Raw genomic sequence first — 23,751 nt, 5'->3', positions numbered from 1 at the left:
ATTGCAAATTGCATATAAAAAGAGATGATTCAGGGGAAAAATCAGGGACATAATGATTAAATATTTAAAATGCAGACTGACTTGGAAAAGCTGGGTCAAGATGTACTAAGGACAAGATGCCTCCTAGAGAAAGGGTCTGCCCTGGGTTAGCATCTACGTATGATAGACTCCCCTTTATTGAGTATCTATTATGTGCCAGGGGTTGTGCAGAGAGCCTTCTAGGAGAATCTCATAGTCACCCAACACCCAGAGGTGCAGCCCCAGTTCCCACTCTAGAAATGCATCCACTCAGGCTCAGAGAGTGTGAGGGGCTGGTGCAAGGTGGCACAGATGGGGGTGGCACCCAACACCCCTCTGAGCACCCACTGTGGAGGGCTCCAGACCTTGAGAGTTTCACCATCTGATCAGCAATGTCAGGACAAGAGGTCATCCGTTCTTGAGACTGCAAATTCTTTTCAAGTGAAGGACATGTTCTCCTTGAAATCATATGAGATACTATCGCACAAGACAGATGAAAGGGGAACTTGGTCCGGTTACAGCGGGAGGGAGGGTTCTTTCCTCCCCAGGAGTCCTCGGGTTCCTAGGATCAGGGACTGCCAGCACCCCTTGCAACCTATTCAGCTCACCTGTCTCATTCCACAGGTGGGAACACTGAAGCCCAGAGAGGAAGGAAATTGTGATGTGTCTCCAGGATGCGGCTTGTGGTTCGCACCCTAGTGTCCTATGCCCAGCTGCCAGGCACAGCTGTCCAGCACTCGGCCACACTCGTGAGAGTTTGGGGCCTTCAGGTCAAGTCAACATTTCTTCCAGGCGCCAGAGATAATGAAGTCTGAGTGCTCCTTGGAGGGGAGGTGAGTGCTGTCAGCAGAACGTTTCTCCCAGGCCTCCCTAACAAGGGACTAAGGCTCACCTGCCTTCAAGCCCCCTCCATTCTCTCCCGCTCTCAGCCTCTCCCCTCCCCGCGCCCCTCTTTCTCAGTTTTCTTGCTTTCATCAAAGAATAGCAAAAGGGACCCCGGAGGCCATGCCCCCTTTGTGTCGATGGAGATACTGAGGCCAGAGAAGGAAGGTCTCGCAGTGCGTGGAGGCCGTTCTCTGCCACCCAGACCGCCTGCTCTGGTCCAGAATTAAACTCGGGGTTCCCAGTGTTTCACAAGCAACACTTTTTGCCACACACTTAGGATGTTGTTCCCCAATCGTGAGATATCAGATTGTCAAGGAGATTGAGGCCAGCTAGGGTACCCCAGCTGACCTGGGAGCCCTGGGGGAGGCAGGCCTCTTTCCAGATCTCTGATCACAACTTGGAGTCTCAGTTTATTGCTAATGTGTCCTTAACACCTTTCCAGCCCTAGCTAATCTCCTTTTTCAAGGACTGGGGCCCCTGGCTCTGGCTCAGCACTCTCCTTAGGGAGCTGTATCTTCTTAGAATTTTTTTTTATTGTGGTTAAATATACATTGTTCAAATTTAATAACACTGTTTTATTTTCATTGTATTTATTTTTATGGTTACCTTCTATTTATAGTTATGTGATGCTGGTTTTCCATGTATGGTAATGATATAACATTTCTTTGTTGAAAACAAGCACATTTAAGTAAAAAAAAAAAATAACAAAACGAGAATTGATTTAAAGAAAGCTATTAAGCCGAGGTGCGCAGATAGGGCCAGATTCCCCCTGGGGGAAGGAGAAAGGCTGAGGTGTGGGAAATAGGACTTGCTGGAGCTGCCCCCCCCCCCCCCCCCCCCCGCCCCCTCAGGTCCTGCCACCCACCAGCAGCCCTCTGTCCTCTCCTGCACTCTCTCACCCCACCCCTGCCTGCTCCTTCCAATCTCCACACACCTTCAGGAGCTGCCTCCCTCCATGCCAGCCTCTGGCTTCCACCTCCCAAGTGGGCACTCTCACCCTCACTGTAGGCCATGCTGTTTCCCTCTTTAAATTTCTGTGGCGCCTCGCTCCAAGGAGCCCACACAGCCGCTCTTGCAATAGCATTCCATAAAGGCACAGCCTGTGGTTCTCAACCCAAAGGTAGGCCTCTCCCCCAGGGCTGTTTTGGCAGCTGAAGGGGTGAACATGCAGCCTGAAGCCCCTTAGACTTTTCCTTGTCCTCTTTTTACAGAACTTGCGCTGTGAGAGCTGTTTTCCCTTTGGGCTAAGCACTGCTGACTCAGGTCCATTAATAAATGGGAGATCCAGGGCTTTCCCCTTCCGGTCACACCTCTACCCCGTGACTCCCTCCTCAATCTGCTCAGTGACTCAAGGGATGGCTGAAAGAACCAGGCATCTTTGAAGCCCTTGGAGAGACGCGTCCTTTTCCTGGAATGTGGGCAAGGAAAGGCAGCAACTTCCTGGCGCTGGAAACCCTGCCCTGTGGCCTGACATCACCCACATCGCTCAGACTCTAGGGTCAACCCCTATCACTCCCTCACACCTTAGTGTGAATCAGTGGACCAAAGGGGCCTCTTGCAGAGCGTGCGTGTGCGTGTGCGTGTGCGTGTGCGTGTGTGTTCTTGACCATCCAGGGTGGGAAGGCATGGGGTGGATGCTTCGAAGCTGGGACTCAAAAAACAGTTGTCCAGGCGAGAGTGGGCAACCTGAGCCCGCCACATCCGGGTGGTCACAAGCACTTTTTCTTGGGCTGCCTCTTTGATCTGCGGGCTGGCTCTTTTGTTTCGTGGGGTCAAGTGAGATGGGTAGCTGCTCTGCAGAGGAGGTTCAGAGGTTAAATGTCTCCGCGAAGCCCTGGCTGGGGAGGGGATGTGTGGCTGTCTCAGTGGGAGAAATAAAAGGGTAAGTCCTGAGACTGGAGGCATCGGTTTGGCCCCTTGCCATCAAGTCACTGGTATTTGGTCTGGGGTCACCCCCTCTTCCTCTTGGCTGCGTGCCCCCTCTCAGTGGCCTCAGATGTCATCCCTAGCAGCCCTTGGAGGGCGAATGTCCTGGCTCTCAACAGGTACTCCCAGGAGTAGAAACCCTGGATGCAGCAGGGCGCAGCAAGGTTGGATGGAGGACCATGAGGTCTCCATTCTGCAGTCGGGCCCTGGGGGTGCAGGGAGGGCAGAGGTTGGGGGCATGGGGGAGAAGTTTGCCTGGAATGAATACTCCAGGTCTAGCTTGTCCCTCCTCCCGGGTCCCCAAAGGGTGAGGTACGCAGAGGAGCGCAGGAGGGGAGAAGAGAGAGCGTGGGCCCAGGGACACCCCCGTCGTACCCCCCCCCTCCCCGCGCCCCAGCAAGGTCTGGAGGCTGGACTGCAGGAGGAGGCCGAGGGAGGCGCGAGGGGCAGCCGCCGGAGGAGACGTGCCTTCGCGGCCAGGCAGCGGTGGCGCGCCTGGAGCCGAGGGGCGGAGGTTGGGGAGGGGGGAGCGCGAGGGGAGGGACAGCCTGGTGGCGGGGAGGTGGGGCCGCGGACAGGCGGGCGGGCGGGCGGCTGCAGCTGCCGCCGGCGTCTCCGGGGCTCCAGGCTGCGCGGCGGACGCCACGCCGAGCTCCACAGCCGAGCCCGCTGCCCGCCCGAGCTCCGGCCCCGGGGTCCCCGACGCGCGCGCCGCCCCCGCGGGGAAGGCGCAGACGCCGGGCAAGTTGAGAGCGCACCGCTGCGCCCCGGAAAGTTTCCCCCGCTGCCGCCGGTGGCGGTTGGTTGGTGCGGGGTACGGCCGGCCGCTGCCGCTGCAAGGTAGGGGGCTCCTCACCTCTGTGCTCCCGGGCGCCCCTCCGCTGCGCCCCCCGGGACTTAGATACCCCCGGGCGCGCGCCCCTCCTGGGCGACTGTTGGGCGCTGGAGTCGGGGAGGCTGTGGGGTGGGGGGTAGGGGGGAGCCTAGGACGGTCCCGGGGAAACCCAGGAACCAAGTTCTGCTGAAACTAGCATGGGGAGGGGCCGGGGAGCCGTGCTCACCCCAACACTGCCCGGGATCCGGGAGGCGGACTAGGGGCTTCGCCCTGCACAGGTGCAGCACCCCTTGGAACTGCGCGCTCTAGGTGGGCCAGTGGGGTGTGGGGTGCTGGAGAATGGTGGGGGAGAGCAGGTGTGGTTACGAGGTTGGGGTTCTAGGCAAGGGCTGTGCCCCAAAGGAGGGGGTCGCCCCACGTCATTCTGTAAAGGGCAGGTAAGGCTTATGGAACAGGAGCGAGAATCGGGTGGGAAGATTGGGGGGCGCAGCCGGGACGCTGAGAGCCCGCCGCCTTCGGGGTCCCCCGCCGCGGGGCGGGGCTGAATGGGGACACCCACTTTCCTCCAGGACTCCCCTTCACCCGTGTGCCGTGCGTGCTGTTTGGGGTGGGGGGGCTTCGTGGGGTGCTAGGTGGCTCCGAAGCTCGGTTATGTCTGGATTTAGGGGGTGTAGTTAGAGGGTTTGGAGGGTTTCTTCGCCGGGGTGGGCTCGCCCGGGCTGCGGGTGCCCGCTGGACGAGGTGGGTTGGCTCCCGCCAGGGGGCGTCCTTTCCTGGCCTTTCACCCACGGGAAGGCTGGTCCTGGTTTCTGGGAGACAAACGCGCTGAAATGCAGCGCTGACAACCACAGGACCCTCCAACATGCTTGGGGTGCGCCTGGAAAGCACCCCTCGCCCCAGCGGGACCGGGGAAGAGGGCCCGAGCGCAAGGCTGGGGTGCCGCTGTCGTGACTGCTCCGTGTGCCGGGAAGCGTGGCTGTCTGGGGTGGGTTTTTTGGGGGGACTGGCAGGGTGTATGGATGAATAAAAGATGCACCCCCAGGAAAAACATAATGGGGTGAATTTAACACTAACCGTGAATTTGTGTGGAGAAAGTGCATGGAGAATTAACTTTTTGAGATTTATTTGGAATCTGAACCCCAAGCCCCAAAATGTAAAAGTTGTACCTTTGTTCCCTGGATCTGACAGAACCTTGCCTGGTATGGGTAGGATGAGGGTAGGGGGTGGTAAATTCCCTCTTATCCATCCTCCCTTGGGGTACAAGTAAAGTGGGAGACACAGGGTGGGGGTGATGGGAGCCCCTAAAAGATTTTAGCAATCCAGGCTGAAGGGGTAGATTTCTCAGCCGCCAAGAAAAGCTCCTACCCAGGAACCTGGAGTCTGCAGGACACGTTCATTAGTCACGTCACCATTATTGGTGGAACCCTGCTTTGGGTCCCCTTTATCTGACCTCAGGTCCCCAGGAGTTGAGTCTGCAGGTCCGAGATAATGCCTTGGGAAGCCAGACAGCCTGGGTTTAATTCCTGCTCACATGCTTGGCTGGCGATCATCTGAAAAATATCCTCTCTGTCACTTATGGAGTTGTGTGACATGGGAGAGACACTGAGGAGACCGTTGTCTCCTCTCCGATTCCTTCCCTCCCTCCTGCACCCCAAGTTGAGTACAAATGAGCAAACCAGAGAGCATGCAGGGGCCTCACAGCTACCAGTGGAAGTTTTCATCTTTCTCTTTGCCAGAAACATGTGTTCACTGGGCAGTCCTCAACCCCTCTCTGCTGTCCCCAATGTCCCCTACAAAGGGGATGATTCGGGACAGTCCCCGAAAGGGAGGGGAGGTTCTTGCTTTCACTGCAGCCCCCTGACTGTTTTTGTTGGCTGCTACCAAAATTATCCAGGAGAAAGTTACCGTAAAGAAGGGCCAACATGATTCGTATTTTGAATAGAAGTGGAGGAGGAGGGAGGAGACAAGGAAAGGGTGGAGAAGACTTGTCTCTGGATATGTCTTTAAGACATTCCAGAAAACAAAAGAAGTTTTTTGTTTTGTTTTTAGTGACTTGTTTTTTTGTGAAGGGAAGACTGCCCAGCACGATCCAGCCCTGGGAACCTGGGGGTGAGCACGGGCCCCCCTGAGGGCAGACTGTGCCTGTGTTCTGCCCCTCCTCTTGCCCCCATCCTCACCCCACCTGTCCTGAAGACAAAGTGAACCCCACCCTCCACCCCCCAGGGCTGTTGGTGTCCGTGTTTGGTCACCAGCTGCTTCGAGGCAAACTCCCAGATCTCTGATTCAGCAAATGTTCACGTCTTGAGCACTCCTGTGTGCCTGTCTTCCCTGCGCACCATTCAAAAGGCCAACCCCTCACTTGAATGGGTAGGGAAAGTTCCAGGGCACATTCTAGAAGTAGATGTTAATCTGGGGTTGGAGTCAGGACACCTTGGGTGGATTCAAAAGTTCCCCTCCCCACCCCCCAAGAAAATTTGCTGTCAGCCCAGAAAGAGCTCCTGGAGTTACAGAAGAGGTGAGGTATTGATCTTCTGGGGGGCAGATTAGCAGACAGGGTGCTGAACAGGGTCAGGTATGGGAGGGGCGTATCAGGCAGGGGGTTATGACAGGCATTTGTGGGAGGTGGTCTGCAAGGGAAGAAGCAGCAGATTCCAAATGCACCGCTTCTGGATCATCAGTGTGATCGTTCCCAGTCTGTGAAAAGAAGGGTGTTAGCCCAGAAGATTCTGGAAGAGAGAATTGCAACTTAAGTTGGGAGAGTTAAACTTTTAGGGTTCTAGACATCCCCACTCTGTGATATTTGCTCCAGTGGTGGGCCCCTCTCCTGGCTGTCATCCTCCAACCTCTGCTGCCCTTACACGGCAGAGTGGACCAGGCTCCTGTGCCCCATCGGGTAGCTCGGCAGGTTTGGGTAGAGGGTGATGTGGATGACCAGTCCCACGGAAAGCCCCACTGTTGCAGGCACTCACGCCGCCTTCCTCTGAACACCCGTCCACCCCCTGCGAAGAGCAAATGTTGACGGCTTGCTCCTTTTAGGGACCCCTCCTTCCAGAAGGCTGCTCTTCTGGCCTATTTCATCAGTCATTGAGAAGGAAAATCGGGAACATTTGTTCTTGCTCAGTTGGGATGTAGCAAAGGGAGGGGACTTTGGAAACCATGGAGCAGACGATCTGTGGATGGAGTATTTCTGCAACCTGGTGCCACTGAGCAAACCTGCCAGCATGGGTGCCTCCTGCTGCACGGACTGGCACCTTGGACCCGCATCCGTGTCCCGGTGCGGGGGCAGGGGTGGGGGAGGAGATAATGGAACCCCTTTAAAACACACACACATATACACACACACTCACATGAGGGAGATGATGATGATGATGATGATGGTGATGATGATGATGGGGCTGGGCCCCTGTGTTCGCACAGAGCTCAGAAGCAGCTCTTTCATCTCGGTATTTGTTATGCTGACGCCCTACCCTTGTCTGTCCCCTGTCTGCCCCCAAGACTGCTGGTTTAATTAATGATTAAACAACTTGGAGATGAGCAAAAACACATTTGTTGGTTGTATGTGGGCAAACTGAGAGGCCACAGGAAGGAGTGGAGAGGTCACCGGCGCAAGATGAGGAGACTTGTGTTCTAGCCCTGCTACAAATGACGTTGTGTGACCTCAAGGAAGTCACTGTCCCTCTCTGAGCCTTAGTTTCTCTGTTTCTTTAAGCACAGCCAGTTGTTGAGGCTGCGTGGGTTCAAATGTTGGCTTTCTCCTGTGTCACCTTAGGTCATTCAATCTCTGGTGTCTCCAGTTCCTGAACTATAAAATGGAACTAATAAAAGCATGCCAGATTGTTGTGAATAGTCAACGAGATAAAACACGTTACACACGTAGCACGGTTCCTGGCACACGGCGAACGCTCACACGTACTTGCCATTGTTATTGCAATTATTACCTTCATTGCTGTTATTGTGAAGGGGGAAGCATCCACTTGGATCCTTTCCGACTTGAATATTCTGGGGTATGGTAGGGGTAGGGAGGAGGGAGGACTATGTCTATGCTTTGGGGATGGAAGATGAGGGTGAAATGCTTTTGGTTTTTTTTTTTTTTTCTTCCTTTCCCTGCCTCACGGAGGGACTCCTGAGTTAAAATCTTGCTAGCATTCTCACGATTGCCCCCTCCCCATGGTGGCAGGAAGCCCAATTCAACGTCACTGAAAACATCCTGGTTTCTGGCACTTGAGGGATGATATTTCATCAGCTAGCAGTTGCCCACCCTTCCCTCTCATCCTTTTGTTTCCCACCCTCACCCATAGTGTGAAGACCATATGTGCAGACAATGAGTTTAAGCTGATAAACAACTCTGACACCCAAATAGAAGGCCATTCTAGAGGACACTTTCGACTTTAAAATAAATAAACTGGCTCCTTGGCTATGTTGCATGATGTCTGGCCGGTCCATCTTCCCTCTTCGCCCCCTTCCCTTGCTCTGTTGCAAGGCCACAGACCGGGCCAGGTCTGCAATCTCAGGCTTGGCCATTATCAGCCTTCTCTGCTGGCACCTTCGCTGGCTTATCTTCCTCATCTTTCTCCAGCAAGGCGGGCACTCTGAGTCATCCCCGGGGGCAGAGAGTTGGGTGCACTCACCATGGGGCAGGAGCCAGACAACGCTAGCCTCACCCCTTATCTCCACCATCAGGCGTGGTTCAGCTAGCACCCCCATTCTGCAGATTAGAAAGTGAGACTCAGAAGAATCAAGACACTCAGTGGTGGGACTGGGCTGAGATGTGCTCCTAGGTTGATCTGATTGAGCATCCGTCCTGTGCTCAAACCAGTATGTGATATTTCCTCTTGTATCAAAACCTCCTGTGAGTCCCAAGGCCCCAGATATCCCTGAGATTTCACCATCCCCCTTCCTTCTTGCGTTTGATCCTCTTGCAGGCTCAGAGTGTCTTATGAGGTTTCTTTTTTCATCCTGCGTGAATTACTCAGCCATCCTGAGGCTAATCAGGGTAGGAGTTTTGTGGGTGGGGTGGGGTCAAGGCTGCTTATGGGAGGGGAATGATCTTATTAAGCAACAAAAGGTTGTAATTGAAAGAGGATGTGTATTGAAGTGCAGATCTGACTTAGAATCTTGGTTCTGCCACTTACTGGCTATCTGGCCTTGGTTTTCTTATCTGAGAAAAGCAGAATAATGGTAACAATAATGCTGTTAAGACAAGAAACACTAGCTGCACAGCCGATGACCCCAATAGCTCGGAGGCTTAATAGCGTAGGTTTAATTCTCACTCAATTACTTGTCTTGAACACAGATCTCTGTTCCATATGGTAACTCAGGGATCCAGGCTGATGGTAGTTCCACCATCTCTGCAGCCGCATCTTCTGAAATACATGGCATCCAGCAGGGGATGAGCCAGTGCAAAAGGCACAATAACACTCATTGCTCCCTCAGGAGGTCACACAAGCACACATGCAGGCTGCAAGGGAGGTTGGAAGGCCATAGAGAGTTGATGAGCACTGACTTTCTTTGCATTTACATTTCCTAAATAGAGTACTCTGAGGCTGTTGAGATGTGCATTTAAAGCTTCTAGCATAGACCTGCTAAGCCGTAGGCCCTTAAAATACGAAAGTGTGCTTTCCCTAATAATTGCTGGTGTGCGCTGCACTGTATAGACTGCATAGGGTGACACGGAAATTATCTAGGCTGGCTAGTTAGTACATAGCAAGGATGCTAACCCAGCCCTCGACCTTCAGCTGGTTGCTCCTGTGGCCTCCTTTGATTTACTGAAACTGACTCCCCTGACACCTTCCTCCTGGATTCTCCTACTTTTCCACCATCTCTTCCCCTCATACCCTAGCAGAGTATGTTGGGGGTTAGGGGGTGAGGAGGTTTGTGGGGGGCACTGCAGGAATTATCTGAAAGCCAGGGGGAAAGGGTAGGGGATTGAGATGAGGGAAGTCACAGTTTTAGAACTCCCTAGAGAAAGTCATGGGGATCTGGATCCCACCGACAATGCTTCAAGAACTGCTGTGCAAGCTCTGGCGTGCCCCCAAAAGATACACATGTTTTCCGGTGGTTGCTGCCTCTCCCGGATAGCCCCTCATTGGCCTTTTCTTTTTGTGTGGGTTTGATCAGGGAAGACAAGGAGATGAGACTTTCCAGCCCTGGTTTGTTTGTTTTTTTCCTGTGAATCATAAGATGATCAGAACTGGATTCAAATCCTGTTTCTTCTACCTAACATTTATGCTTCTTTCTGGGCCTTAGCTTTTTCTTCTGTAAAATGGGGAGAACATGGGAAAGCTGTCAGGCCAGGCCAGTCCCTGGCATGTGGTAGGTGTACACCTTTCTTCTCTCTCACTTTAGAAGGATAAGATGCCTTTGGCAAGGGAACAGCATGCCAGGGGGGCTAGAGTCACCCGGCAGCCTGCATGTAGGAGTGCCAGGCTCCCTGTGACCTTAGACTGAGCTGGCATGTTGAACGAATATGCTTCCATTTGAAATGGGAGAAGAATTTGGAGCCCTGGCCCTTGGGTTTTAGCCTGCCTTTTCATGTCTAATTACTACTGTGGGCGTGGGGCCTGTGCGTGGGGGGCTGAGAGGGCCCCCTTCTGTGTGGCTGCCTCTTTGGCTGGGACAGATTGCTGAGCTCCCTGGCCAAGTGCAGCTCAGCCTCCTGGGGGAGCAGCCCCACTGCCACCTGGTGCCTGACATTTGGGGCTCCTTCCAGCAGGCCCGAAGCACTCCTGAATCCGCTAGGGCTTGCAGCCCCTAGGGGAGTGAGGCCTTCTCCAACCAAAATATAGACATTCCTTGTGGGGATTAATTGTCCTGCTCAGAGCATCCTACAAGCTGGACACCAGGGTGGAGGGAGGGGTCTTTGGTTAGGAAGAAGATGGCTCCCTAAGACAGGTGTAGTGGACACCATCCCCAAGTTGCAGAGTGACCTTCTACTCCCACTGTCACCCAGACACTCAGGAGGCAGGCTGGCTGCTGTCTTCTTTGAGAAATACCGGCAGGCAGGTGTCTGGGAGTCCTCTCACAGTTCTGGAGGCTCCAAGTCCACAGTCAAGGTGCCCGCAGGCTCTACAGGAGGGTCCTTCGGGCTCCTTCCTAGCTGCTGGTGGCTGTTGCCAGTCCTCACTGTTCCTTGGCTTGTGACACCTCTGTCCCCACAGGTGCTTTCCCTGTGTCTGTCTTTCCTTTTCTTCTCAGGACACCAGTCCTATTGGAGTGGGGCCTAACGGCCCCATTTTTATCTGCTCACATCTGCAAAGACCCTATTCCCAAATAAGGTCTCATTCACAGGTATAAGGGGTTAGGACTTCAACATCTCTTACTGGGGGACATAATTCCACCTGGAACAGGGGTACAGCTATTGTCCTATTGTATAACCAAGGAAACCTATGCAAAGAGGTTAAGTGTTTTGTCCAAGTTTGTACATACAACTGGTAAGTGGTTGGTCTGTTCATCTCTGCACATTTCAGTGTTGATACCAGTTAAGTGGGGATTTGCACCCACCTGGAGCCTAATCATAGTCGCTGGTCAAATGTGCTCCAACCACCGCTAAGCCTCTGTTGTCCATGCTGGTTTCCACACCTGGCCCCTCCTCACGGGTCTGAAAGTGTGCTGTGTGCTGGGTGTTCAGTTGACTTGAGAAACAGCAACCTACGTGAGTGCAGCCAATTGCAGAGAGAGGGTTTTCTAGAAAGAACGATTTGAAGTGACTTCATGAAAGGCACTCTTTATATTCTTTACAACTGGTCTTGCTGGCGCCGCCCATCACACCGCCTCTCTTCTCTCTGGCTGAGACTCTCTGGTTGAGAGGAATTGTTCTTGCTACTTATCCTGGGTTTTCCCTTAGCACGGGAGTCACTGTGGTTTTTGCAAGCTGGCCTCCTCTCCCCAGGGATGTCTCCTGGGCATCTCTGCAGCAGGAGGGAGCCTAAGAAGGGTTCACAGACACCTCCCAGCTCCAGTGCCCAGCTTGTAGCGGCCCACAAGGGTTTGAGGGCTCAGCTGTGGAAGCTGAGGGTTCAGAGATGCAGCCCCATCCCCAGATAGTGAAAATAGAGGCAGCAATGTGCTCTCGGGGTTCAGAGTGTGACTTCTGCTCACAAGGCCTGGGTCCAGCCCAGCTTGGCTGTGAGCCTGGACCCGTGTTTGGCCTTCGACAAATTACTTCTCTATGCTGCCATTTTCCCTCATAGTTTTGTGAAGCAAAATAAGATTAAGATGCAGAAATGTGATCTTTTCGGATTGAATGTGCCACTTCAAAAGTATTCAAGAATGTCAGAATTATTTTGACAAATTATTTTTCTATGTCACCATTTTCCCTCATAGAGTTTTATGAAGCCAAAATATGATGAAGATGTAGAAATATGATCTTTGAGGATTGAATGTGGCACTTCCAAAGTATTCAAGAATGTCAGAATTATTGTAATGATTTTATGATGATCTGTTTCTCTCAGCGGACTGAGGGCAGGGTCCTGTCTGTTTTTCTCCAGGGACTCTGTGGGTGCAGCTCTGAGTGTGGGGTGCACTCGACACCCAGTGGGTACATGCTGAATGACTGAGAGCATGAGCAAGAGGAAGAATTCTCAGTCCTAGCTTCTCTGTCCCCGTACTTCCACGCTGTGTGCCGAGGCCTGGACCATGTGCCCCTCTTGTGTGGGGACACTGGGAATATCGTGGGAACAAACCCAATGCAGAGCCCTCAGGCATTCTGAGAACCCCAGGAAAGGCACATATATATGGGGTGGGGGCAGGAAGCACTCCCTATGGGAGTGAAATACAAGCAGAAGTTTACAGGATGAGGAGGAGCTGGGCCTAGGGGACCTGGGAGGTTGGGGTCACCACAGGAGACTGGATGGGGCAGCCCAGTTGGGAACCTGGAGTGTTCCCATAACTGATGGGGGAGCAAAGGAGGCAGCCAGCAGAGCCGCTCCCACACTTAGGACACGAGAAAGGGAAGCCAGAACGGCTCTCACCACAGAATTATTACCTGACTGTGTGCTGCCGGATCTATGAAAATGCCAGCTGGATCAGAGGGTCTTCATTCAATTTACAGACAAATCAACTCTCAGATTCCTGTTGCTCCCTGCTGCCGCAAAAATAAAATCCAATTTACAGAAGTTCAACTTACACACTTTGTTAGGGAAAACATCTGTTGTGTAATGTGAGCATGTTAGCAGCCGCACACGAAACCCTTCCATAGATTCTCAAGTGTGTTCTAAAGGTTTTCCTGAGGATTCTGCACCCCCACCCCCGCCCAAGCTTGCCTTCCTCTGCTCCTGCCCACCTGCCACCTCGCTTCCTTCTTTACACTCACCTGCACAGGTCTCCTCCACATGCTGTCCCCTCAATGCCGGGCCTTTTCCTTCCCTCTTAACCTTTCCTCATCCTTTGGATTCAAGTTCCCTTGCATCACCTCCTCCAGGAAGCCTTCCTTGACTCCCACACGGGCCAAATTCCCCACCTGTTGACTCTAGTTACTCCATAATCCCTGCCTTAATGGGATTTTGTCATAGTGGGGCCATTGTTGACTTGTCTTGTACAATTGTTTAATATCCCTCTCTCTCATTCCCCATAAGCCCCAGGAGGCAGGACCCCTTTTGTCTTTGCTTATTCCAGTATCCCAGGCACCTGGGACATGCTCGATGAGGCCTCCCTTCATGCTCTCCTCTGCAGGCTGTCTTGCTCAGGTCGGTGTGGGTAAGGAGCACAGCTACTATGCGCTGGTCGCCTGCCCTGTGCAGGCGCACGTCAGCCTCCAGGAGCATGGCTTACATTCTCAACTCTCCCTGAGCAGCCACAGCCTTGGGGGGCAGGTACTCACCCTTCTGCACCTTCGTCTTCTCATCTGTAAAATGGTACTAAAAATAATAGCAAATTGATTGGCTTATGGTGAATTAACTTAAGTAAATTAATTCATGTTAAATTTTTTTCCTCACCATTTTGGAGCCTGGAAGTTCATGTTCAAGTTGTTGTTGCAGGTTGGGCTTCTTCTGAGGCCTCTGTCTGACTTTTGGAGGGTCACTGTTGCCCTCCTGCCCACATGAGGTCTTTCCTCTGTGCATGTGCCCCTGTGTCTCCTGCGTGTCCAGTTCTCTTCTTATTAGGGTAGGAGCTAGATTGGATTAGGACCTGCCGTGACAGTTTAATTATAACCTAATCACCTCTTTAGAGACTCAATCTCCAAATACAGACACATTTTTGAAGGGGTAGTTAGGGCTTCCACATATGATTGGGGGAAACACAATTTAACTCAAAACACCTAATTCAGCAGTATGATTAATCCCATTTAATGGCTAAGGACATGGTGGCACAGAGAGGTTAAGGTATTTGTGCAAGTTCATACAGCTGGTAAGCAGAGGTGTAGAAATGTAAAACCAGGTGGTCTGAACCCCACACCCACTCTGGTCTCTTTCTTGGTTATATTTCTCTGCAGGACACCAAAAATCTTCTCTGTCAGAGTCAGCTTGTGTCTCGGCAGCCAGGGCCGGCAGGAAGTCAGGGTCCAGGGGTCTCAGACACATCTCACCTGGCTCTTTGTTCTCTTCCGTCTTTACATCCCTTGCTCAGCTGCAGCTGACAAGCCTGTGAGGGGCTTGGCTCCTATGACCCTTCACCAGGCTGAGGGGAGCCCAAGAGGGAAACTGAGGCCCCAGGAAGTGAGATGGATCATCCAGGGTTTCCTGCTCTCCCTAGTTCACTTATTTGATTTTCAGGATTTCTCAGATACTCTTTGAAGAGAATCAGGTTTACTGGTGAAAAACATAGGAAAAGAAATCAAAAGCAACAGAGTAAAAGGATATGGAAATAGAACAAAAGCATATTGAATGGAAACTAACTCTCCGTGGCAGCCAGTCTCCTCGCCCCAGGCAACCAGCGACAGCAGCTACTTGTCTCTCTTGAATTGTTCTCTCCTAAACGAGCAGGTCTGTGCAGACAGCGCCCTTCACTCTATCAGCCTGGTGGCTTCCACGGCTGTGCTGCATCTGGCATTTTTCACTGGTTCTAGTGTCTGCTCATCCTCCTCTGCTTGGGTGCCTCCAAGAGCAGACCCCGAACAAGGATTTGGGTGCAAACAGTTTATACATGAAGTTGATCCCAGGGCAGTGGGTGTAGATAGTCTAGGTGCAAATGGATAGTGAGCAGGGAGGGAAGGAGAGCCATGGGAAGTTGTGCTCATCACCGCTGGGGACAACCTGGACCCCATCCCTCTGGGACCCTCCTGCTGAGGGCTCCAGGGATCATCCCAGTGAGCAGTCACTACCTGGCTTCTCTCATTGGGGTCCGGAGAGGCGCTCACCTGTTATGTTAGATGCCAATGTTCCCTGCAAGGCCACCCACGATGCTTTTGCCCAATCCCTGTGCATGAACTGAAACACCTTCTTGCACACACCCCTTTCTTTTTAAAGATTTATACAAGAACTGGGGTGCAGGCCAGAGGCATGGGGGTGAGAGAATTCATCAGAGACAGAGTGGGGAGCAGAACAGGCAGATGGACAGAAGACACTGCTGAGGGGAGCAGGGGGCAAGGCAGGAGAGGTCTGCTGCACCATGTGGGTATCTATCCGGCCAGCTGGGAATTGGACCCGCGCTGCAGAGGCTGCGGACAGCTTCGCAGCATGACCCTCAACCCACTACACCACCCGGGAGACCCTCTCATGCCCCTTTCTTGATGCGCCACCAAGTGGAGACCACCTATGGAGGAGCTGCCAGCTGGCTCAATGGCCATCTCCTCTCCCCTAGTTGCTTGGCCCCCTCTGTTCTCTGCCTGCCCCCTACTGTCCCCACAAAAGTCATGTTGACCCTTTCATCTCATGGGGTCTGGGAGCCTGGGCTAGGTGGGGTCTGTGAGAGCGCCCTGGGCTCCTTTGGAGAGCACTTGTGAGAGAGGCCAGCGGGCCTTCACAGAGGATTTCCACCTTACTCTGGCTTGGAGGAGGCCTCCATTGGCAGATCAAAGGGTTTTTTGTTGTTGTTTTATTCTTTTTTTCCAGAGGCTTCTTGCTGGGGAAGTGGGCTGTGGAGCCAAGGCAAACAGTGTGAGCTTGGAGGCCCCTGTCCACTTGTCCTGCAAGAAGCTAAGAGTCTGGGGGCCCAGGCTTTGGTGCTATGGAGGTGATAGAGTTGGAGCCACAAGTGGAAGCTTCTCCTGGGCCCTTCCTTCCTCCTAGCAGAGACACTGGGGGCTGACCTGAGATGCTGATGGGCCAGGAGGCTTGGCAATGTGGTATTATCATGGAATTAGGGGGGTGGAGTGGAGTGTCCAGAGGTCTGGCCCACAGCTGAAACTCACTTCTGCTGTGGGCTTCTGCTGGAGAGGGGCCCTCTGTGCTCCTGGTCCCTGTCCCACTCCAGAGTCGTCTCCCCTGAAAGTCTGGAGCCTGATCGAAAAATCTCGAATTCCATGGAGGGAAAAAAGCTCTCAGGAAGCTGAGGCGTGGTTGTTGATGGAAGTGGGGGTGTTGTTTAAATAAATTAAGAGGAAAAGAGGAAAATCCATCAGCATGATTTTCAATAGCTGGAATGATACGCATAACATTTCCTCCCTTTCATTTAATAATTTTTCCTTCTCAGAGGGGTTTGAAGAAAGAACGTGTCTGATGATTTGCTGCACAATGAGCTCAAATAAAAATATTCTTTTTAGAAAGTGGTTGCTATGTAATTGAATTTAAATAAAGGGCAATTGTTGTGTCTAAGTAGCCCAACTGCTCACGAAGGTCTATTCGAACCTGTTTGAAGGGTATGACAGTGTGTGTGTGTGTGTGCATACAGAGGAAAAAAGACCTCACTGCTAGACTTTTGGCAAAACAATGAGAATGGTAATATTATATTTAAATAAAGTTGTGTACCCCTGTTCAGGCATGTCTGCTGGGATTAAAATTCCACACCCTCCTGTAAGGAAACTTCCAGAAGGCAGCTGGAGAGTCTGGGTGGCATTTGGATGGGGGCTGGAAGCAAGTGGGAGCCCCCAGACGTGAGTTCAAATCCTGGCTCTGCCCCTCACTAGCTGCATGACCTTTGGCAAGTCATTTATCCTAACCCAGCCTCAGTTTCCTCCTCTGGAGAAAAGGGGCAGCTGCTGGGCCTGGCATGACCAGCGGTTCGTCTCTTTCCTTTTCTAGCCTCTAGAAACACAGCAAGCTGTTCCATGTGCTATGTCCTGAACTGGCCAATGTGATCTTGTTGGATGTACAGTTATATGATTGGCCTATTTTATGGATGGGAACACAGGGGGTCGGGATTATGGCGATACAGAAGTGACCCAGTTAGTGGAGCAGGGTATAAGGAGCTGGACGGGCTGGGCTGAACCATCACAAGGCCTGGCCTTTTTCACTAAAAAGGAGTTTCTACCTGTTGAATGGAGAAATGGGCTCCTGGTGTTGCTTTGTGCATTCGTTCATTCATTCATCATTCTTCTATTGAGTGCACCCACCTCTTACTGAAGATTTGAGGCTGAGGGCGGCACCTCCAGAGGGTGTAAACCTCTGAGCCTGACACTATAAAATGTAGACTTTTCTGGGTCTAAAAGCCCCTGAGCAATTCTCCTGGGTTGCTGAGTCAGGCTGGACCCGCTGTCTTCTCTGCTCATCTCCCAAGCTTCTCACTGTCTCAGGGCCCTCTGCCTCTCCCTCTGAAGACACAATTTCTGCTCTCTCGATCTCACCTGGGGGAGCTCCTGTCCCTCAGGTGTGTGACTCAGGCTTGGTACCACGACCACATGAAGTGCTGGAGGACCCAGCACCCTCTCACGCTCCCTTCCCGCCTCTGCCAGAGGCCTTTTCTCTGGTCAGGGCCCTGGCACAGGACATTTCATGGGTCTAGCAGGCCAGGGCTTCTCTGGGGCCACTACCCATCTTGTACCTGCAGGGGGGTGGGGGCAGCTTCACATCCTGATGAGGCCTGGTTGCCAAGACTGAACTTTGTGCACCTGTATTTGAGAAGCTTCCTTAGAAAACATTGTCCTTCAGAGCCATCTTTGAGGAGTGGCAGGTCGTCTTTCTAGCTCACATCTGTATTCTTGTCTCTTCTGCTGCTTAACAGGAGGCTGTGGACAGAAGTAGCTCTTTTTCCCTTAAAAAAGAACTCAGGAGCTGATGCTGGGCGTGCCTGCACCCCATGCACGTGTAAGCATTCTGCCGGGCCAGACTTCATGCCTAAAGGTGTCACCCAGACCTCTATTGGAAATAAGAGTGGCCGCTAAGGCAGCAAATGGCTGGGTTTTGTGGTTGAGGAGCAACAGGGTGCAGGCAGGGCCTGTTCTGGCCACGTCTGTGGGTAGTGGGGAAAGATCTGGGTGGTGCAGTGGTTAGAGCCAGGGCCTGGGGGCAGGCCTAGTGAGGATTCTGGTCCTGCCACTTTGGAGGGGGCAGGGCTTGTTAAGTCTTGATATTTCTCTCTTTTCCTTCCTGTGACCTAGGTAACAGTGGTGCGGTTGGTGGGAGGGACACGTGGCTATGTGCACAGGGTGAGCAGAGCACCAGACAGACCTCACTGGAGCAGTCCCCCATGAACCGAAGTCCACAGAACTTTGGGGCGAGGGAAAACTAAATCTCCTGGGAAGGTACATGCCCAGAGTTAGGAACCCTCCACCTTTTGGGTCACCCTTGGATGCTTTCTGGTGGCACATCAGTGTCTGAGACCAACTAGGAGTCCCCCAGACTCTGCCGTCTTTTCTAGAGTCCTATCTTTACTTCCCACATGTGCCTGGGGAGCTGAGTGCCTTTGTCGAAAGCCCCAGGGCTCTGTAGAAAGAAAAGATTCTGGAGATGAAGGGAAAGCAGTTTTTGAGGGAGGAAAGACCATCCTGACATAATTTGAGGACCCTGTTTTAGGCATAGTTTGAAAAAAAAATATCGTCTCCAAAGGCAGAATTGCAGATGTTAGGGAACTTTTGGTATTTTCGAACATTTTTGTTTTAAATTTCTAGTATGAATGAAGAACAAGGAGGAGCCATCTGGCCTGGTGGAGGGAGAAAATGACATTGCTTGGTTTTCATTTGCAGGAAATGCACTGTGAGTTTTTCTGCAAATGTTAATAAAGACAGAAAGTGGTAAGACAACACCAGCCTCCTGGGCTGCAGCTGGAAACACCTCCACGCTGGGGCCCCTCCCTGGGCTTATGTGTATTATCGCTTCGGAAAAGGGCAATTTTCAGCTATGTCAGATCACCAATCTCAGCTGCATTAGGGAAAATCTCTTTCTTATAGCCCAGGGATCAGCGCGAGTCCGACGCCTTGGCTGCTCTTGGCTGCAGCCTTGCCTCTCCGCTGGGATCCCAGCCTGGGCGCTGTCTCCACTGTTTACTGCTTAGTGGGGAAGAAGTGAAACAGATGTGATTGGTTTGAGATGAATGAGGTTACCATCATGTTTCTGGCTTTTCCACGGGCTCCTAATTCATTGTGAGAGGCCTCGTGGGGTGGAGGGAAAGAGCTCTGGATTAGAAATGGGGAGGTAGGTTCAAGCTCCATTTTGGCCATGGCCTCACTGTGTGACCTTGAACAAGCAACTAGTCCTCTCTGAGCTTTGTTTGCTATCTATGAAACCCAGGGAAAAACCAGAAACAATCAAACAAAAACAATCCAGGGCAGAGATAAATGATCTTCATAGCTAGCTTTGCAGGCTTGGTGTGGAGATCAGATTCAGATAAGCTGGAGAATAGGGACAGGTCTGGGTTTGGTTCTTTGTTTCTCTGTAACATCCTGGGTATAAGAAGGCTGAGCCACTTAAGAAAGTAGCCAGGGTTCCGGGGCCAGCACTGACTAGCAGCTGCTGCATGATATGGTCCCTGGATGGCAAATACTTTTCATCTCAAATGCCAACTCTGATCGATTGGTACAGCCTGCCTTAAGCCCAGTTGAAGCGTGGATGAGGCTGTGTTATTCAAGCTCAGCGGGAAGGAGAGCCAAGATCAATTATTGATGTCTGCTGTGGTTGGAGGATGGTTGGAGGATGGTAGAATGCTCGCACACAGGGTGGATTTGGGGAACCCTGGGGTGCTGGGTACAGCCTGGGAGCTGGGGATCTGGAGACCCTGCTGTCACTGGCTTGGTTGCTGTGTGATCTAAGACAACGGTCCTCTGTTGGGCTAGATTTCAAAATAAACATGCCTCAGTGTCTCCATCAGAAAGTCTGGTTGATATTTGGGGGCTGGATTACTGCATTTTTTGAGTGATTTCCGTGAAATTCTGCTCAAGAAATAGTCACTAAAAGACAGCCAATCTAGGCCTCAATTCACTCATCAGAAGGTATTAGAATTTTCCACCTTTATTACATGAATTTGCAAGGAGCCAGTATGTTCTTCAGGTAAAAGGCCTGGCCAGTAGCCAAAATGAATGAAGCACACAGGCCAGTGATGCAAAATATAGGCGTGGAGGCCACATCTAAGCTGCAGACGTGTTCTGTTTAAGCTTCTTATTGTTGACAACATGAAACTGACCCAACTTTATACTACTGGAAAATGTAACTAAAACTGAGTATACATGTGCTTTGTGACCCAGGAATTCACTCCTAGGCATATATCCAGCAGAAATGTATGCATGTGCTCCCAGAAAGCCATGTGTGAGAATGTTTATAGCTTCATCATCCATGAGAGGCAATATCTGACAACAATTCCAATGTCCATAAATAGTAGAACAGAAGGAATCTATTGAATAGTTATATAATGGAATACTATGCAGCAAAGAAAATGGATGAGCTGACAACTCTCAGCATCCTAATGTTGAGTATACACCAGATGTGAAAGACTATACACCATAAGACTCTGTTTCTATAAATTGCAAAGTCAGCAAAGTGAAGGTACTGTTCTAGAAGTCATGATGGTGATTACTTTTGGGCAGAAGTTGAGGAGGACTCGGAAGAGGGCATGAGGGGCTTCTGGGTGCTGTTCTGTTCATTTTCTTATTCTGGTTGATGGTTATACAGCTATGTTCAGTTTGTTAATATTCATAGAGCTGCACATTTTAGATCTGTAATATTGTATTTCAATAGAAAGCATGAAGAGGAGTTGATACACAGAGATATAGCAGAAAACCATAAATTTCTACTTTCCTTGACAAGTGGGACCCTCTGACAGCCTGAGCCCCTCTGTGCCAAGAGTGAACTGGGTGTAAGCAGCACCTCTGGTACCCCCTCTGGAACCATGCGCTGCCTTTCTCCCATCTTGCCCCTGGGTCCTCCCTCCCTGCTCCAGATTCTAGCTTTAAGAGAGCCAGCATACCCTTGGAGGATATGGAGTTGGGATAGGGGATGGAAACCTGTTCTCTGAGACCCTGGCACTGCCTTCCTCCCTGGCCCAGCCCAGCTGAACAGGCAGTGGCTTGCATGGAAGCAAGGACCCTTCTCTGCCTGGTCAAGGCCAGGTGCCCAGTTGAGGTGGTGACTGCAGCAACCAGAAGCTAATCCTGCTGGTCAGGGAGCCAGGCACTCCTGCTGAGGTGGGCCTCTGCTTTGCCATGTGAGCACGGGGGCATACCACCTTCACTCCTGGCATCTTAGTTCCTTCTTTTTCCATTGTGCCCACAGCAGCCAGAGCAGCCGGCCTTGAGGCCACGGTTCTCAGGGACATGATGCTTCTGTGAGACCTTGCTGGTTGGGTCTCTGTGCCTACCAGGCCTCCTTATCCCAGAAACCACTTGGACAAGGAGTCCTGGGCACTGAGGGACTCTCTAAGCCTTGGTTGCCTTACCTGGAAAGTGGGCCTTTATCAGCCCCGACTCATGGTTGTTGCTTCACAGTCGTAAATGTGACTGGAGGTGCCTGGGACTGTTATTACTGATTCTGAGAGAGCATCAGGTGGCCCTTTGGGGTTGGCAGGTGTAAAGGATGTGGTCTGAAATGGCCCCTTCATCTAGCTCAGTCTGTTTTGATTTACTCAACTGTGGGAATTGAAAACGACCCAAACGTTTTTCCTCCTCTTGTTCTCTCTCCAGCCCTCCGATTTCCTTTCACTCAGTCGCTCACTCGCTCTCTGCTCGTGTCCCTCACCCACCATCACTCCAGCTCACACTCATCTTCTCTCGTCCAGTCAAGGTGCAGCTGGCACTTCAAATGGCCCAGATGTTTTTCTTTACACCTCAGAGGCTTGCACTCGAGTGTGAGAACAACTCAATATGTATGTCCTGCCTCCCTCCCTCGCTCCCGACCCCTCCACCTTGTTCCTGTGCCATTTTTTTACCAACTGGTTCTATGACTGTGTGACATGGGTCAAATCACTCAACCTCTCTGGGCCTCAAGTGCCTCCCTTCCAACAGAGGCAAAACCACCAGTTTACATTTAGAGATCATCACTTATGCAGCCTCTCAGATGCTCTGAGATAAGGTTCTTTCTGCATCTAAATTTCCTGACTCCACAAGAGTGGATTCGATCTCCTTAGGCCAACTGCATGCCAACCTGAAATGACTTTTTAGCCTTTCCCTGGAACTGAGGAGCCATCATTTTATTTTCAGCTAGAAATTAACAGGAGGTCAGGAGAAAATAGAAAGTTCAAGAAGATGATTCACTGTTGATTTCAGAGAGAACCAGTGTCATTGCCTGTCACTTGACATGCCTCTCACTTCCTCCTGATATCCCAGACAATTTGCCCCTGCTCGTGGGGGAGGGGTGGTGCAAATCAGGACAAAGGCCCTAAGTTTCCCACAGCAAATCCACCAGAAGGATATACTTCATTTTGTGTCCTACTCCCTCACTGCCCCAGGTTCTAGCTTGAAGAGAGCTAGACTTTATAGAGAACACCCCACATGGCTTATACCTTCCCGCTGAACCCTCACAACAGCCCACAGGCTAAATGCAAACATCATTCCTTTGTCAGGGAGGGTGAAGGTGGATGCGTGCCTCACACTGCATTGCTCTGGCAGCTGGGTCTGCAGCTGGGCATTGTCTGTCCTTGATGAAGCTTCTGGCCACCAGGCCATGCTGTCCTGGGTGACCCAGTGACTCCAAAGTGGAGTGGGAAAGCATAGGACTTCAAATCAGAGCCTGAGTTTTAATCCTCCTCTTCTAGAAATTCTTTATGATCTTTCAGTAAGTCTCTTACCTTCTCTAGGCCTTGGTCACTCATTCTAAAATAGAGGAGAGGGGATTTCCCTGGTGATGCAAGGAGTTAAGTCTCAGCACTATGAAGCTATCCGTAGTCACTGCAGCACGAGTTCGATCCCTGGCCAGGGAGCTGACCCACATGGCACAGCAGACCTCTCCTGTCTCGCCCACTGCTCCCCTCAGCAGTGAATTTCAGTAGATCCGCCTTTTTCTGCTCCCCACTCTGTCTCTGGTGAGTCCTCTCACCTCCCTGCACCTCTGGACTACACCCCAGCTCTTGTGTGCATAAATAACTAAATCTTCAAAAAATAAAATAAAATAGAGGAAAGTGATCAGTTGATACCTAAGCCCCCTTCCAGCATGGTATTCTGTGACTTTTTGGGGCAGTATATTTAAGGCAGTGATTAAAAGTCAGGGTGCTGGGTTTAATCCTGGCTTAGGAGATGTGTGACCTTGGAGAGGCTACCTAACATCTCTGATGCCCAGGTTCACCATCTGCAAAATGGGGAGAAGATCCACACCTACTGCATGAAGTTGTGAAGGAGGGAGGTAGGGTATCTGGGACAGTGAAGGTGCTCCCACATTGTCAGCTCCCACTGTGGGTTCACCACCTGTCTGGGGCTGCACAGCAAGCCCCATTGCAGCCACAGGCATTCCGTTCCCAAGTGACGTGGTACCTGGGTCACCGCGATGGCTTTGGATGAAAGCCATCTGGCCACCAGGGTGCTTTAGGGCTTCTTTACAAGGTGCCCTCTTGGGTATCCCAAGTGCTAAAGTGAAAAGGACCTGGGGTGAGTCCAGTGGCACTGGCTTATTTGTTTTAGTCACTGAACTGAAAGGAAGTTTGACTTGAAGGCTCCCACGTGAAGTTGCTGGGAGTGGAGCTGCCCTGCTAAAGCAGGCACCAGGTCTGCCCGCTTCTATCCTCCCCCTGCCACTTTGGAATCTCCCCAGGATCCCCTGGGAAACCCATTTTGAGAATCGAAGGCCATTAGGCGACAAATAATGAATCTGAGACCCCAAAAGGAGCAGTAACTCACCCAGGAACCAGGAGCAGCCACA

The 23,751-nt window shown here is 51.7% G+C and overlaps 1 protein-coding gene across 3 annotated transcripts in view; it reads left to right on the top strand.

Moving 5' to 3' along the window:
* Positions 1–3,555: 3,555 nt before the first annotated feature.
* The window catches only part of TSPAN18 (tetraspanin 18), a 158,587-nt gene continuing 138,391 nt past the window's right edge, over positions 3,556–23,751 (top strand). For all 3 annotated transcript variants that reach the window (XM_037522412.2, XM_037522409.2, XM_037522410.2), the window contains exon 1: positions 3,556–3,669. The gene's annotated coding sequence lies outside the window, so the exon portion shown is untranslated. The remainder of the gene's footprint in view (positions 3,670–23,751) is intronic.

The sequence above is a fragment of the Talpa occidentalis genome, unplaced genomic scaffold (assembly GCF_014898055.3).
Source record: "Talpa occidentalis isolate TD23 unplaced genomic scaffold, MPIMG_talOcc4v2.1 talOcc4.3, whole genome shotgun sequence".
NCBI classification, from domain to species: domain Eukaryota; kingdom Metazoa; phylum Chordata; class Mammalia; order Eulipotyphla; family Talpidae; genus Talpa; species Talpa occidentalis.
The sequence above is the reverse complement of the archived record's forward strand: the minus strand, read 5'-3'. Positions and strand labels throughout refer to the sequence as shown.